The following is a 16,632-nucleotide window of genomic DNA, read 5'->3' on the forward strand; positions in this document are numbered from 1 at the left end:
GGACCTCCATGTAATGCCTGTTTCTATAATCCCATCAGAAATCCATGATCTCTTTCTATTCTGTTTAATAGCTTTCCATCCACAAAAACACGGACAGCATGTATTTGTGGATAGCACACTGTGGCAGGTCAGGCATACCACTGCTGTATCTTTTTCCATCATAACCAGCGAACTTTCTAAGCACTTTATCATCAAGGTTCATAGTTACATGGTAATCAGTCTGCCAAGAGTTGTATACCACAGGGTTTAATGGCATGGTAGGGAGCAGTTCCTAGAAATTCTATCCCAATGTTATCCTTTGTAGTAGTTGTAACCTGAAATGACAGTCAATGGACACTAGCATATTACTAGAGTTCTACTGAGTAACAGTGGATCCAGTTCATCATCACATTGCATGACCAAAATAACTCCCAGAGCAATACCACTCAGGGTTTCAGTCTTCCATTTGGCCTTGTCAAAAAGTAGTTTCAAAAAGCAAGAGTTGTCTCAGCAAATACATGATTCCATCCTTTCGGGTACCTGGTATAACTGTGCAGAGAGAAAGTATTGTTCTCTTGCTCCAAGCCTCTCTCAAAGGACCAATGTTATACTGGATTCCCCTTGTTTCATAACGTGTGTATTCTTTCCTTTACTTTCAGCTACTATTTCTCTTTCTCTCCATTTGTCATTAATTTGTACTGAAACTTTTCCACCTTTGGAATGGATGTTAGGATCGGCACTGTGCTGGTCCATATTACCAGCAGCAATCCCCAACTTATCAAGTGTCTTCCCTTCAATTCATTCCCACCCATATAGAAATAGAGAGGAATACAGAAGTACAGAACTACCTCATAGTACGTAGGTACAGGGTTATCTCAACCACTGAGCAATCTAGCTGCACTTACACTCAACCTTGATTTTGCCAGACGGAATATAGGCACAATCTATCCCATCAGGCCTCTGGGGATTTGAGCACACAGGTTTATAGGTACCATTAGAGTTTCTTGCATAGGAATCATCTCTGCTTCTGGCATGTGTACTTTCAACCCTGATCTGAGAATCATTGCATTAAGTAGGGGGGACAAAAAAGCTGAGGTGATATGAGGAAGAACTATATGGGGCAGCCCAGGTGGCTCAGCGGTTTAGCGCCACCTTCAGCCTGAGGCGTGATCCTGGAGACCCAGGATCCAGTCCCATGTCAGGCTCCCTGCATGGAGCCTGCTTCTCCCTCTGCCTTTGTCTCTGCCCCCCTCTCTCTTTCTGTGTGTGTGTGTGTGTGTGTGTGTCTGTCATGAATAAATAAATAATTTTTTTTTTTAAAGGAAGAACTATATAGTTGTAGCAGGGTATTTCCCACCCACTTCCACAAGAAAATGGAGGAATCTAACTAGCCAAACTTATACGCCTTTTGCTTTATAATACAAAATAGGGAAGTGTTCCACAATCATACATAATATCCAACTAATAATGCACTCAGGTGAAAGAGATATAATCACTTCACATAAAACCCATTCAAACATTCCAATTTTCATCCAAAATTTTACCTACATCCCATCAATCGTGTGTCCCCATATCTTCCCAGTCTAACTGTAGGGTTTCACCAACAGGTTTTAGAATCATAGTGCATTCGACTCCCAGATGAAGGAGTCCTAGAAAAGTTTCTTCTCCAGTCCCTGGCCATTTTCCCCCCATATTGTGCAAATGGCCTTCAGTCCCTTCCCAGGGGATGAACTAGAAGATCCTCACTCTTTCATCAGTCCTGATCCTGATTAAGTTGCCAGACCATCACCCTCAGCAATTAGAACTCAGTTTTCTCATTGTCAGAAGAGAAGGCAAAGATGCCTTCTAACATTTTAAATTCTTCCAAACTAGAGTAATACTGCATATTTGTTCAAGGCCCTTCAATGCTGAGGAACAGCAAAGGTTCCCAACAGTCCATCCAACCTCCCATGGTGCTGCATTGAGACTTGTTTCAACCTCATCAATGTCTACTTTACTCATCCTATTTATTTATAACCTTCTAATAATTTTTACCCTGCTGAGGTGAGTCCCTTGAACCTCATGTTTGTCTCTCCCCCATTCTTTTGTGAATCATTCTTATTTTCTCAGCATTTGTAAGACCCATAGGGGGCAGTTGAGACAAATATGAAAAGGCCTCCCAAACCACTGCTTGATTTTATGGCAGTAAGTATACATGGGGTGCCCATGAAAAGGAGCTCCTTCAATCACAGCATTTACCATAACCTGGTTAAAAGCCACATTAAGTGGATGAACATCTTAATGATTGTAGTGTCAGTCCAGCATGGCTTGTCTACAAAGCATATCAGACATTTCATCTGGGAGTTCATTTAGCATTTAAAAGAAGAGAAAGATAATCCTCCTTCTCAGAGTAAATAAACATTACATTTTCCAGTCCTCCAGGCTAGCTATCCTCTCTGAAATAACCTTCTATGTGTCTGGATTGCATACAGCCATCGTAACTGTTCACGAGTGAGCTGTACATCCTCTATCGACCAAGACATACTCTCCTACTCTGCATTTTAAACCAAGGATATTGCCCCTAAATTGGCCACTCTCACATTCATTTTAGTAAAGGTTCTTTAGGAAGCTGATGATATCAATCCAGAAGATAAAACAACTCCTCACATCAAAACTCCTGCTCTTAGTAGTTTCTTGGTTTTGTCTTCCCACTACCTGGATTATCTTCTTGGTGAAGAGAGGTCATAAAGTTTCTAACTATTGTCTCAACATAATGCATCTCTTTGGTGGTGGACATGAGGCTAGAGCTATACCTTGAACTGGCTAAAATCCAAACTTGATCCAGCATCAGGATCTATTCTAACATTCTCCTTTACTTTCATTTTAGCTATTACAAATAAGGATAACCAGAAATTGTATATTTAACTTGTTTCTTATTATTTTGCATTTCCTTAGGTATACAGTGAACTACCTCATCAGGAACTGGATTTATTATTTCTAAATTTGACTGGTAAATTTTATATACAGTAACTGATCACAGCACAGTTGCTGTCTCATACCATGGGTGACCAGGCAGCCATATAGGAATCAAAAGGTTGTCAACCCCTACCCTCTTACTCTTCTTTTTCCTAAACTAGGTTTTTATCATGTTTCAGTGAGTCAAGGTCAGTCAAGCCAATCCCAGTTTGGACACAAAACTCTACAGGGATTCCTCAAGAACACCTTTAGGTTCACTGATTCACTAGAACAAGTCATGGAACTCAAAGGAGCTCTTATGATTATGTCTTGTTTTGGTACAAGAATACCAATTAAAATCAGCAAAAACAAAGACATCAGGAAATACCAGGTGTGAGCATCCAGATAACCTCTCCCAGTAAAGCCAAATGGATAGTGCTTAGTTCTTCCAGCAATGATGTGTCACAACATGTGCAAAGTATTACCAACCAAGAAGTTCACCTGATCCTTGATGTCCAGAGTTTTTATCAGGGGTTGGTCAGTAGGCATAGAATGTCTGTGTGGCTGAGCACCTTACCTACTCAATCTCCATCCTCCCTGAAGGTCAAATTGATACAGCATGGGCCAGGGTTCCAGGTGAACAAAAACAGGCATTCACCATAAATCACATTCTTAGCATAAACTACCTGGTGTAGCCAAAAGCCTCGGGTATATAAAGACACTCTTATCAAGCAGACTATTACAAGGGCCTAGAGATTTTCTCCCAGGAAAGGATTAAAGGCCAGTAGGTTCTTTGGAATGTGCAAGGTTTGAGCAAACCAAACCTGCTGAGCGAACACTTTATCACACATCTTTTTTGAACTTCTAGTCAAGCTTTTCTTGAAATAAAACATATATTTCCCAAATATCCAATAATCAAACACACGCACACACACAAATGAGAGTGTGATTTCTATTTCCTCACAGATATCATACTGTATATGAAAAAGTTATCCATGACACCTGAAGGAAGAGAGAAGCTTATGTGTGACCTACCTAAGAATCCATGCTGAAATTGAAACTTTTCATAATAAAAATCAATAACAATAATTTGAAACATTTTCTATATTTGAATCAATATAGAGATTTAAACTTATTGACAATATTACGTAAATCAAAGAAGACTGTTGCTATTGATAAATTCATGATTACTTGTCAGCTCATACAGTACTTGTTCTTTTTTTTGTACTTGTTCAATTAAATGTTAATAATAACTGAGTTGATAAAATAGTGAAGCTATTTAACTTTGATATATAGTTTTGAAATTGATGTGCCTTTGCTTCAAAACCAAATCGATTCTTCTAAAAGAGATGAACTTTGTTAACATATGCATGAATACCGAAAGAAAATAATTTTTGATACTCAATTATTGGAAAACTTTTAAGTAAGTTGGAACAACTCAGTATGTGATTCTACTTTTTCAAATGTATCCCAGGATGGAATAGGAGGGGAATTCAAATTACCAGTAGCTTTTTATATCTTAAACCATGTGGCAGATACTGGAGTATTCACTTTATAATTCTTTATAGTTTCTGAATTTCTGAAATAAGTATTAATTATAAAAAGCAAAAAAAGTGTATAATATATTTTAGTGTCCATGTAAATTATTTCATTTGATATGTAAGACGAAACCTATGAGACAGTGAAAGTAATTGTCATTAACATTTTCTATAAATGAAGAATTCGAGGCTCAATAAATATGCCACAAGGAAATAGAGAGACAGAGCCAAAACTAGCTGTTTGGAGCCCAAGTCACCACACTTTCTTCAATATGGTTATATGTGGTCAGTGAGAATGTAAGCAGTTTAGAGTCAAAGCTAAAAGTATCCCCAGTTTATCCTCTTCTTGTTGTGTTAAATATAACTGTGTTAAATAAAATTGAAACCAAAAAGTACTTATTGAGTTGCTGCTAGGTCCAAGGTTATGAAAGGTCTTTCTTTGTAGTTTTCTGAAACTTTATATATTACCAATTCCTCTCCAGCATCATAAAATCAATGTAGAAGGTATCAGTTATTATTCAGAACCACAGAATCAATTTTTTTTCTAGAAATAAAGACTCTACAGCTAGCTAGTCAACTGAAAATCAGTAAGGACATCAGAAAATCTGGGCAATCAGAAACTGAAATTGTAGTCTTCACTTTGGTATTGGGCTTATGTTAGACTTTATTATTAGGTCACAGTGTGTAACTGTGAACTATTTATCCAGTTTGGATAAAAATAGACAATCGACAATTTGAAAATACTCAAAAGACATTGCATGATAATGAAGCACTATTAATATATCTTGCATAACTTGTTGCATTGTTCCTTTCTTAAATTAGCGCCTATTTGTTTTGCTGATCCCAAAAATGGATTACAAAGAGTTAATTTGCACTATCATTTAATAATCCTTATCAAATTCCTCAAGTTATACTTGTACAATGATTGCCAATCATAAGATCAGACAATATACTATGATAGTTAATAGTGTGGACTATACTGAATTGATTCCAGATCTATATAATGAGAGTAATACTACTTCTCTTTAAAAAAAAAGAGATTTTACTTATTTATTTGAGACAAAGAACACCATTGGGGGATGGACAGAAGGAGAGGGAGAAACAGACTTCCTCCTGAGCTCAGAGCCTGAGGCAGGGCTCAATCCAGGACCCTGAGATCATGACCTGAGCTGAAGGCAGACGTTTATTTAACCCACTGAGCTACCTAGGTGCCCCACTAATTACTTCTTAAAATCATAATGATTGAATGAGATTTTATCTCTCTCACACACACACACACACACACACACACACACACACTTAGCATAGTATTAATTGGGCCCAATAAAAGTTGGCTGTTTTCATTATTATACATAATCACTATATTAATTGATACTCTTATTGGACCAATTCCTGTCAGATTCTGGATTTTGAGGGTAGTGATCATAAATGATCATCCCGGTACCACTTTTCTAGAAAATTTGCAACTCCCCAACCCATCCACATGACAGCAACAAAATCTGTCATATTTCTATAATGTCTGTGCCATTTGTCACAGTTAATTGATCCAGGGTTTAAACACTTGACCCAATTTTTTTTTTTTTTTTTTTTTTTTTTTTTTTTACTCCTGAAAATTTTGGAACTTGAAAGGAGAGAAAGAGGAAAGAAAGTGAGAAAAGAGAGGAAAAATGCAAAAGTAAACAAAAACGGTAGTTTCTCAGTCATTGTACCTATAACATACAAGACTAAGATCATTGTGGTGTCCATGCTCTCTGTACCAGATGCTGGAGAGGGAGAAAAATAAGGCAGAGAGGTAGAAAGAAACACAGAAGAGAGATGTGGAACAAGGCAGTAGCATTCAGGTCTCTAGTTCAGAGGGCAGTTTCATTCATCTTTAGATATTGTGAGACATCCAAGCATTATCCTCTTTTACTTAGCTAAAGTTTGTCTATGTAACCAACAAAAGTCCTCATACCCACTTTCATCCTGTTCCTTGGCCTTTACTGGGAATATAGTCTGTTCCCTAAGCCAACTCCCACATATCCTCTTGAAGTCTCCTGTCACATCCTATCAATCCCTGGCCTCCTACCACCAAGGACGGATTCCTGCCCTCTTACTCCTATTCCTGTAGCAAAGGGGAAAAGTAAAGGATAAAGTCTGAGTAGGTAAACATCACAAGAGGTAAACAAAGAGATAGAGTGACACAGAAAAGCTTTCCAGGCCAAGTCAGAGATCACACTGATGGCCGCTCGACTCTGTCTCAATCAGAGAAAAGATTCCCCCTTGAGTTTCAGACTTCTAGCTGGGATGGAAATCTATGGGCCTCTCTTTGTCTTGAGACTGTGTTGTCTCAAGTAAAATAAATACAGGCCAGAAAGCAAGCAGCTTCCTGTTTAAGGCTAAACATACTGCAATCTTGGACTATTCCTTAGCTGACTTTTTTGGACATATGAACTTTTTAAACATGAAAGTCCTCAACTGATTAACTAGAGCCAATCCAAAAAACTGACAGTATACTTTCTAAACCAAGGACTGGGTAGGAGGTGAGGCTATAAACAAATCAGACAATCACTGGAATGGAATAAAAGGCATACAGTCACTCCAGCCTCATTTGATTAGCCCAACCTACCTTCTAACGGCTGACTTGCAGCAAGGTGCTTAACCTCTCTGAGGTTTAGTGTTTTCTCCTATAAAATGAAGATAATACTGTTGACTTTCAGGGTTACTATAAAGATTGGAATAATGTACATAAAATGTCTAGAATGTAGCAGGTGCCAAATTAATGGTGCTTATTAGCATGTCTATTGGTAAGCCATATAAATGCTCTGGAGTAACTGAAAACTTACAGGTTATATTTATCAAAATCATCCACCATCCTCTCTGTCCAGTTGAAAAGTAGAAGGTACTTATATATTTTTAGAAACAAATGCTTCTTCATTTTACCCGTTAGCATTGTAGACCTAGGTCTTCCGAGAGTAATCGGTATTCAGTGGTTATAATGCTAGAAACTTGCTACAGATGTTCCTTGTGTTCATCAGTGCAAGCTGCCTGAAATTTGAGTTTTAATGCCTAATAGAATTTAGCCTCAGGGAATCAGAAATTGGCTGGACCTGATTCCTTAAAAAGCACTATTGCATTTAAATAGACTCACTGCTCTGCATTGCCTTAGCTTCCAATAAAATGAATCTTTTCAAAAACTCATTGTACACAGGAGATTAACCACACTCGGAAGTCACCTTCGAGTTAGGCACATACCTTTACTTCCTGATATCAATTCATAACAAAGAACCCAGAAGATGTGGGAAAATCACAGAAACTATAGTAATCAGGTATAAAGTATCCAGAATATGCAGTGAATAACATAGTGTTATTTTCTTGCTAAAAGTTAAATTGAAGCAGTTTGTGTGGCATTGCAGAGAGGACTTCAGATTAAGAGTTAGGGTACAAAGGATCTGGTCCAGGCTGAACTATGAATTCATGATGAGTCAGTAGACGTGCCTTTTTATGATCCCCAAGTCCTTACCCAGTTTCTAATCCTATCAAATGAAGAGGTCAGACTACCAGAGAGGACAAACGAGTCCCTCACAAACTCTACCCAATTGCTGTGATAGGTGCAGTAACTGTGTTTAGAGGACAGCATGGACTTCCAAAGTTGGAGAATCATGCTTTCATTCAGTCTTTTATATATATATATATATATATTTCCACATTTCCCTCATTAGATATTATTTTTGTAATCACATATATACACCAAAAACACACAGAGACACTGCAAATTTAGTTGACTAACTATAGTTCATCCACCAACATTAACTACTTCCTCCCTCAAAGAGTCTTTTTGCCTCATTGCCTCCCACCTTCTCCCCTCACATATTCCTAATTCTTTCTTATCTCTCAGAGAAAGTTCTCTTCAGGCTCTCTCCAAGCATGAGCTCTGTCATTGATGACAGAACTAGGTCTGTGTCATAATAATCTTGAGACAGTGAGTGGGAATGAGGATTAAGACAAGGAATGAATGGGTATGTGTATCAATGAAGAGAAGAGTGAACATCTTCAGGACTCTCGTGGGTAGGAGATTCAATCATCAGTCATCTTGATCCATTGTATTAAACAAAAGGCTCTTCTCTGTTTCCTAAAGTTGTAGTTGTACATTTAGGTAACATTCAGAAAAACTAAGTACACAAATCTCTCTTTAACACATACAGAGCCCAGTTTCTTCACTTCTCCAAGTTACCAAAGGATATGTATACCCTTTATCTCTGATATCTAGACCATACAAGTTGAATTTTTCAATGGTAGAGGGTTGGATGGCAGTGATGAATGACAAGCCATATGATAATAAGGCATTTTCCATCTAAACACCAAGTCTCATGTAATTAAAATTTCTTTCCAATATCCTTTCTTTTCTTCTTCCTAATGTTCACCAATTTCAATTTTCCCAAGCATTACTACTTTTCCCAGCATACAATAGGTACCATTCATCAAAGATGACACATTCACTTAAATGGTTTAAAGGGGTTTAAACACCCTCCAGGTGGCGCTCGCCCTAATGTGAGAAATAGTCCTGTGGTAGATTATTCTGTGTGTACTGCTTCTGTGTACTTGTTGGTTTTTAAACCGTCCCAATTTCTGCTTTCTTCTCCCTTGTCAAAAATGCATCCAAGAAAAAGCAATCGGGGGCAAAGAAAAGGCCAAGTTTCTTCCACATTTTCCTCAGGCAAGATTTTTTTAATATTTCGTTTGCTGAAATGTGGCTTCACTGTTGGCCTTTGTTGGAATTTGTTTGATTGATTTCTGTAGCTTTCAGTACAGCTAAAAGGTCATAAATGTGTATGTAAAAGACCCCAAAGAAATTTCCATTGAGGCCTACCAGAGCAAGATTAAGGGGCAGGCCAGTCAGGCAGCTGACCAGGGCACTGATCAATAAGAGGATTAAAACATCACTGGAAATGTAATTAAATGGAGAAGTTGCATTTATCAGAAGTCTTCTCAGGAAGACTATAAGTTGTTGGAAAGAATTTCTGATAAGCCACTTCGGATGGGACTTGAGACCTCCAGAAACCTGCAAATTCTGTATTACCACTGAATTCTGATGTATCCAGTCAGGGGCATGATAGTGCTTTACTGAGCATCATATGAATGTTTGGGGCTAGAGCTGACCACAAAGGAGAGGTTGAGGGCCACCACCAATCTCCTTCTCTGGCTTCTTTATATATTCTGTGCCTTCCCTCTAAATAAATAATGAATGACTCCTTGAAGAACATTATTTCCAAGGGACATCAAATTATTGACTCATTTGTGGTAGTCACACATCCTGCTCAAGGGAATATCCATGGGCAGATGACTCTAAACCCCAAAACATTAGCTCTTTGTCAAAAGGTGGGCCAGGGAACAGTATTCTTCAGAGTCTCAAAAAGTATTAAGAATGCTTCAAGCAGCAAGTATAGACTCCCAGGAATGAGGCCATCTGAGGGACCAGAAGCAACACAGCAGTGGTTTCCAGACAGGTAAACGGTGGCAACCTGAGAACCCTTTGTTTCTAAATTGCTTTCTTGGCATAATCTTGGATGTAGCACACCCAGAGATGCCCCAAGTGGGGCTGCCATCTGACCCATGCATCTGGAAAGGCTGAAGGTATCCTTCCAACAGTGGAACAGAGGTTAAGTGACTTGCACCCAATCCAATCCATGCTATTTCCTGACTGGTCCACAGTTTCAGTAAGGTTGCTTATGGTCAAGAGATTAAGCAATCCAACAGGATACTTTTTTTAAGAAGCACCTTTGACTAGGTGTTTTTTTCTGCCCAGTGAAAATTATCAAAGCCCAAGGGAAACAGGAGCCTTTAATCCACAAGGCCACAATGCATTCTGATCTCATTAGCTAAGCCCTCAAAGAAATAATTTTGCTGCTCAAAGCTTTAGTGTTATAACCTCATGATGCCTTCTGTCCCCCACCCTACCACCTTTCTTCCCTTGGCTGCCAGGAAGTCTAACCCAAATTTAATTTTCAAACTGCTTTGACAATAATAACCTACATTTTGGCACATATATTTCTCCCCACTTGTATAATTTATTATTGTTGTTGTTAAATGTCTTCTTTCTGCTTAAAAGTGGTAATGTAAAAGTGCCTTTTAGTTGTAAACTTCTCAAATACTTTATGGAAGAAAATAAGGAATATATCATAAGTTATTAATAGAAAAAGACCTTATTTTATCATTCATCATTGATAATTAATGTATACTTTCTTCTGAATTTCTCATTAGGAAATAAATTTTGCTATTATTGATATGCCAAATCAGAGAAATTTAGAATGTCCACATTTAAAAAAAAAATTCCTCAATTTATTGATATAATGAGGGATCTCTGATACTCTCCAATAGTGGGGAGTCCTAGAATGCTTAACTGAAGTACAACTGAAGTCTGAGACAGGAAACTTGAGGACAAATAAGGAGTATTCTAGGAGGCAGGGAAGATGGTGTAGTAAGAGGACCCCAGGTTCACCTGGTCCCATGGATACAACTAGATAACACTCACACAAGCATAAATAATCCAGAAAATGACCCAAAGATTGGCAGAACAAACTCCACAACTAAGTGTAGAGAAGAGACCACATCGAAGAAGATAGGAAGAGCTGAAATGCAGTGGGGAGCAAAATGGACTTTGGGTATCTCCAGGGTAGGATGGAACAGGAGGCACAGATAATAGGGAGAAATGGACTATCACACCAGGGAGCCTGCATAGGGTAAGACAAGTCCCCATATCATTTGGCTTTAAAAGCAAGAGGGCCTAAATTTCATGAGTTCTCACAATGAGTTGTACTTAAAATCTGTTATGTCATCAAAATAAAAAGCTTCTGCACAGCAAAGAAAACCATCCACAAAAGAGAAAGACAACCTACTGAATAGGAGAAGATACATGCAAATGATATAACTAATAAGGGGATAGTATCAAAAATATATAAAGGACTTAATTCAACATACACACACAAAAAAGTCCAATCAAACGATGAGCAGAAGACTTAAACAGGCATTTTTTCCAGACATACAGATGTTCAACAAATACATAAAAAGATGCTCAGTATCACTCATTATCAGGGAAATGCAAATCAAAACCACAATGAGATATCACATTACACCTGTTAGAATGGCTAAAATAAAAACACAAGAAATAACAAGTGTTGATGAGAATGTGGGAAAAAAGGAACTCTCATTCATTGTTAATATAGGAATATAAATTCCTACAGCCACTGTTAAAAAACAATGTGAATGTCCCTCAAAAAGCTAAAAAATAGAAATACCATATGATCCAAGTATTTACCCAAAGAAAATGAAAACACTAATTTGAAAAGATACATATGCACTCCTATGATTAGTCCAGTATTATCTACAATAGCTAAGTATGAAAGCAATCTAAGTGTCTATTAATAGACAAATGGATAAGGAAGACATGGTATATACATTCACACATACACATATGTATACAGTGTATACAACACATAATGGAATATTATGCAGCTAAAAGAAAGGATAAGATTATGCTATTTGAAACAAACATGGATGGGCCTAGAGATTATTATGCTAAGTGAAATAAGCCTGACTGAGAAAGACAAATACCATATGATTTCACTCATAAGTGGAATCTAAAAAAAAAAAAATTTTAAGAACCCAAATGACTAAACAAACAAAAAGCAGAATTGGACCTGTAAATACAGAGAGCAAACTGATGGTTGCCAGAGAAGAGGATCAGGATTAAATAAAATGGGTGAAGAGGAATGGAAAATACAGGCTTCCAGTTACAGAATGAATAATTCACAGGATTAAAAGGCAAAATATAAAGAATACAGTCAATGATACTGTAATGTATTGGGACAGATGGCAGCTACACTTGTGATGAACATGGCATTATGTATAAACTTGTCAAATCACTATGTTGTACACCTCAACCTAATGTGACATTGTGTGTAAACTATACTCAAAAGAAAAAAAAAAGATTTGACTCATAATAACAAATCCAATAGATTCAAGAAACATTTAAAGAAATTTCAGGATGGGATAATAGAGTCCTAATAGACTAATAAGGAAGACCAGGGATATTTTTCTGAGGTATCACAAGCACTTAGAATTTAACATCTCACTGGATAAACATTATTTCTATAATGCATTCTCTCTGTATCACTTCCAGATGAAAAATATTGAACCATAAGATCCAAGGATGAAACTGAGAATCTGTTTCATATCCTGACACTGAATAAGGTCTTGCCTACGTGCTATGTCAACTCCCAAGCTTTGTTCTGTGAAGCACTACGAGAAGATTGTAATAGAGGTACCCTGAAAGGGGATTCCCTTGTCAGGTAAATTTGGAAACTGCACTATACCATGAACTCATTCTTTGAGATTACTCATTAATTTATGAAAGTCTTTAGGAAATCCTGCGGTCAAGAATGTTGTTTCACTGCTTAATCTAGTTTTTCAAAAGCCTTTTTTGAGCAAGAAAGTCTACTTCCATGGAATCCCTATAAATATTCCACACTCAAATTTATGAAACTACTGTAATTAAGGTAGCCCACCCTGCTCCCTGATTGAATTGAAGAATGCCAGAGATTCTGCAGTTTTGCCAACCTTGTCTCCAGAACATTACAGAGAGCATGAGTCCTGCCAGCCAAGAAGGAAAAAAATGCTCCCCTCCCTCGCTCATGTTCTCTCTCTCTCTCTCTCAAGTAAATAAATAAATTCTTTAAAAAGTGAAAAAATAAACAAATGCAGGTCTGTTGGACCACAAAGACCATGCTTTTAATCCCTGAAGAAAGGAACACTGGAGAGTTTTAGAAATCCATCTAAATGAGTGGGGTGTACACATACACCCATACTCACCCATACTTCTCGGTGGTTATAAAAAGGTGCTTCAAGTGCTATAATTGGGGGGCACTATTTACCCATTTAATTCTGAGGGAAGGGAAATTGTAATAGCCAGGGAAACCCCCATTCCCCACCCACTACAGTTATTCTGCTGACTAATCTACTTGCAATTTACTGATCTAAGGATTCCCTTTCAAAATCTCCCTGTCTTTCTTTACGAGTGCTAATCCCTTTAAAAGGGTAATCCTTTCCCCACTTAGTTCCCAGGAAATCCATTCTTTCAAAAACAGCTCAAAAGTTACTTCCCCTGTGAAGGCTTCCCTAAGGGCTCCCCGCCAACACACACCTATCCCCATCCCTACCTCCCCACTCCTCCACCGCACTCTGACATTCACCCATAACTGTGGAGGCCGAGAAAATTAAGGCCATTACACTTTAAGTTCAGCGTTAGCACAGGTACAGCCATCCCAGGCCCCTGTGAATAAGAGCTGAAATTTACATTCCTTCAGTTACAGGGAGAAAACAGTTCACAGCTTAACTTCCTAGAAAGCCACATATTAAAATAAAAACAGAGCCCAAGCCAGTGGCAGGAAGCCCCACATTAGAATAAGAACAGAGCTCAATGCCCTTGAAGGCCCCATATCAGAATGTAAACAGAACTTGAGAAATTCCTCCACCCCTTCTGGAGGTCCCCTAGACCAGCCCATAAAACTAAGCTGAAACCCACCTCGGGGGCCCAAGTCCCTGCTCCGCTGTGTCGGGTACACTTGGACGCAAGCTCGAGCTTGTAAATAAACCCTCGTGAGCTTGCATCGGTGTTGGCTCCTTGGTGGTTTCTCAGATTCGCAATCTTGGGCACAACAATAACCTCTACTCCCAGAGCACCCTGTATGTACCCAAACACCACAGGGCTCTGGCTGCAGAACCAGAGCTCTGGCTGCTTATTTATATATCTGCTTTCCACTTGATGCCACAGTCCTGTTATGTCTATTTCTGTGTCTCAACGTGGGGCCTGACAAGCTGGAAGGCACTACAAGGATATTCCTTGAATAAATTCGTTCATATATGTGTCAATAGATAGTTTCTATGGTTATGCAAAGTAACCTGCGAGCATTATAGGGTTAAAAAATATATAAAACAGAAGGGAAAATTGATCCTCCTTTGAATAAATATTACAGCCATTCTAATGATTCATATAATGGGATACTATATAACAGCAGTTAAAAGTTAAGAACAAGACCTACAAGTACTGAACGGGTAAATCTCAATGCTGAACTAGAAATGTACCATGTAAAATGATATATGTGATGATAGCATTTGTATGAATTTTGAAACATGACAGTGTTCTGTATAATTTTATGTATAGTAATGATGACTGGTTAACAGCATGCATGGAAATGCTAATCATCAATTCGAAGTTTTGGTTACCTCTGGAACAGAAAGGAGAATAGACTCAGTGAGGGACTCTCCTGGCACTTTATCTGTATGCCTTAATTCGGGGTGGGGGAGAGGGAGTGGAATCTAAAGGAAATATGGCAAAATAAATAAATAGACCTGATTTGATGGAAAGATGGGATCTGGTAATGTGCTTCCCTATAATATACTGAATGTTAGAAATATTTTTTAATAAAATATTCATATATCATTACCACTGCCAGCTTGTGCAAGAGCTTGACCCCAGGCATACAGAACTGAAAGTCACAGGTGCTTCAAGGGGGATGACTGAGGTTGGAAGTGTAATGGGTTTCCTGGGGGGAGGGGAAGTGACTAACTGAGGGCACCTATTATACAGTGAGCTTGTGGTCACCTTAATGAAAATGTCCCAGTCCTGGGACCTCCTCGGCATCTGACAGATATGCCCCCACAGGGCCCTGTGTACAATACCTTCTCTCCACAGTGTCCTGTGCAGCAGGAAAAAGGCTTCTTCTATGGGCAGAAGCAGTCCAGATGAACCAGGATTAGGCAAGCAAATAGCATCTTTGCCCAAAGAAATCAGCTCACTCTCTCCAGCTGAGAGGCAAGCAGGACACCTGGCTTAGAAGCAAGACTCACTTCATAGGGGTCTCAGCTCTTCCAGATTCATCTGCACAGTGACTGAACCACACTGAGCAGTGAGACCTAGTGCTTCTCCTAGCTCTGGAACCACACTGACTCTAGGCCTCTCTCCCACATTTTCTCCTCCAAATCAAATGGGGGGAGGGATGTCCAAACTCACCTGAGATTTACTTCTCTCTAGGTGTGAGGTGTCTGTTTTTATGGGGGTAGAGTCCCCATATACAAACACAAAAAGAGAGACAGAGAACGAGGAAGGAGAGAGAAGGGAGGGAGGGAGGGAAGAAAGGAAAGCAGGAGGGAGAGAATGAGGGAGTAGAGGAGGATAACAGGATACACTCATTTCTTCCTGGCACCCTGCTTCTCCTCTTGATCCCTAACCTTTACCCTGCCCCTTCTTCCTAACCTCTCACTAGGAAGCCCCCAAGATGCCACTACAAACATCTACAACCTCCAGCCAAATCCACCTCATGGCCCCCGCCCCAGAAAACCGGGACAATCTTCAGACCTTTCAACTTCTTTCAGGCTTAAAAGCCTGAAAGCCTGTTTTACTTTCAAAAACTGGTTTTTTTAAACATCTTATGATGTTTTCACATAATTTGGTAATAGTACCAAAACAAAAATTTACTATCTCCACTAAAATAGAAAATTGATACCTATTTAACCAAACCTCCCTAAAAATCAATACTTAAACATATGACTAAATTAAATCCAATGGAAAAATCTTTGGTTCACTTTATATCACAAATCAAAATACAATTTTTGATAGTCACAGGTGACATTAATTACTCTAAATCACAACTATCTGATCTGTCGTGTTTACTGAGCACTTATTTCATGCCAGCATTTGTGCGAATTGCCACAGTCTATGCCCTCAAGAATTTGTTGTCCATACATTATGAATGACTCATCTTGTACAGTTTACGGCTTTTAAATGCATTTGACAGACCGCATAGATAGTATCATTTGAACTTACAAATGGAAATTAGCTATTTGCTTTGATTGCATTGGATTGTATGGTACCATAATTGCATCCTTCACATTTTTGTTATGATTACTTTCCTGACCTGTACTGAACAGAGCCCATAGTCAGGAGATTAGCAGTGAATCCAGAATGTGCTTCAAATTGATTAAAGAAATATAATTGCCACTTACAAGAAGGCAGAGGTCTTTGCAGCTACAAATATCAGTAAGTGTGTGGCCATCATTCACTTACCATTACGGAAATTATGAAGGTCATGGATAGGGAAATATGCAAGAATGGCAGAAATACTTAATCTGCTGCAGATATAGTAAA

At 38.6% G+C, this 16,632-nt stretch overlaps 1 long non-coding RNA gene across 1 annotated transcript in view; it reads right to left on the bottom strand.

Annotated features, from left to right (window-relative positions):
- Window positions 1-14,204, bottom strand: part of LOC140601523 (uncharacterized) — a 602,967-nt gene extending 588,763 nt beyond the window's left edge. Inside the window, exon 1 of the long non-coding RNA XR_012004538.1 lies at window positions 14,011-14,204. This is a non-coding gene — a long non-coding RNA (uncharacterized lncRNA). The remainder of the gene's footprint in view (window positions 1-14,010) is intronic.
- Window positions 14,205-16,632: the final 2,428 nt, after the last annotated feature.

The sequence above is a fragment of the Canis lupus genome, chromosome 12 (genome assembly GCF_048164855.1).
Source record: "Canis lupus baileyi chromosome 12, mCanLup2.hap1, whole genome shotgun sequence".
In the NCBI taxonomy this organism is placed as follows: Eukaryota; Metazoa; Chordata; class Mammalia; order Carnivora; family Canidae; genus Canis; species Canis lupus.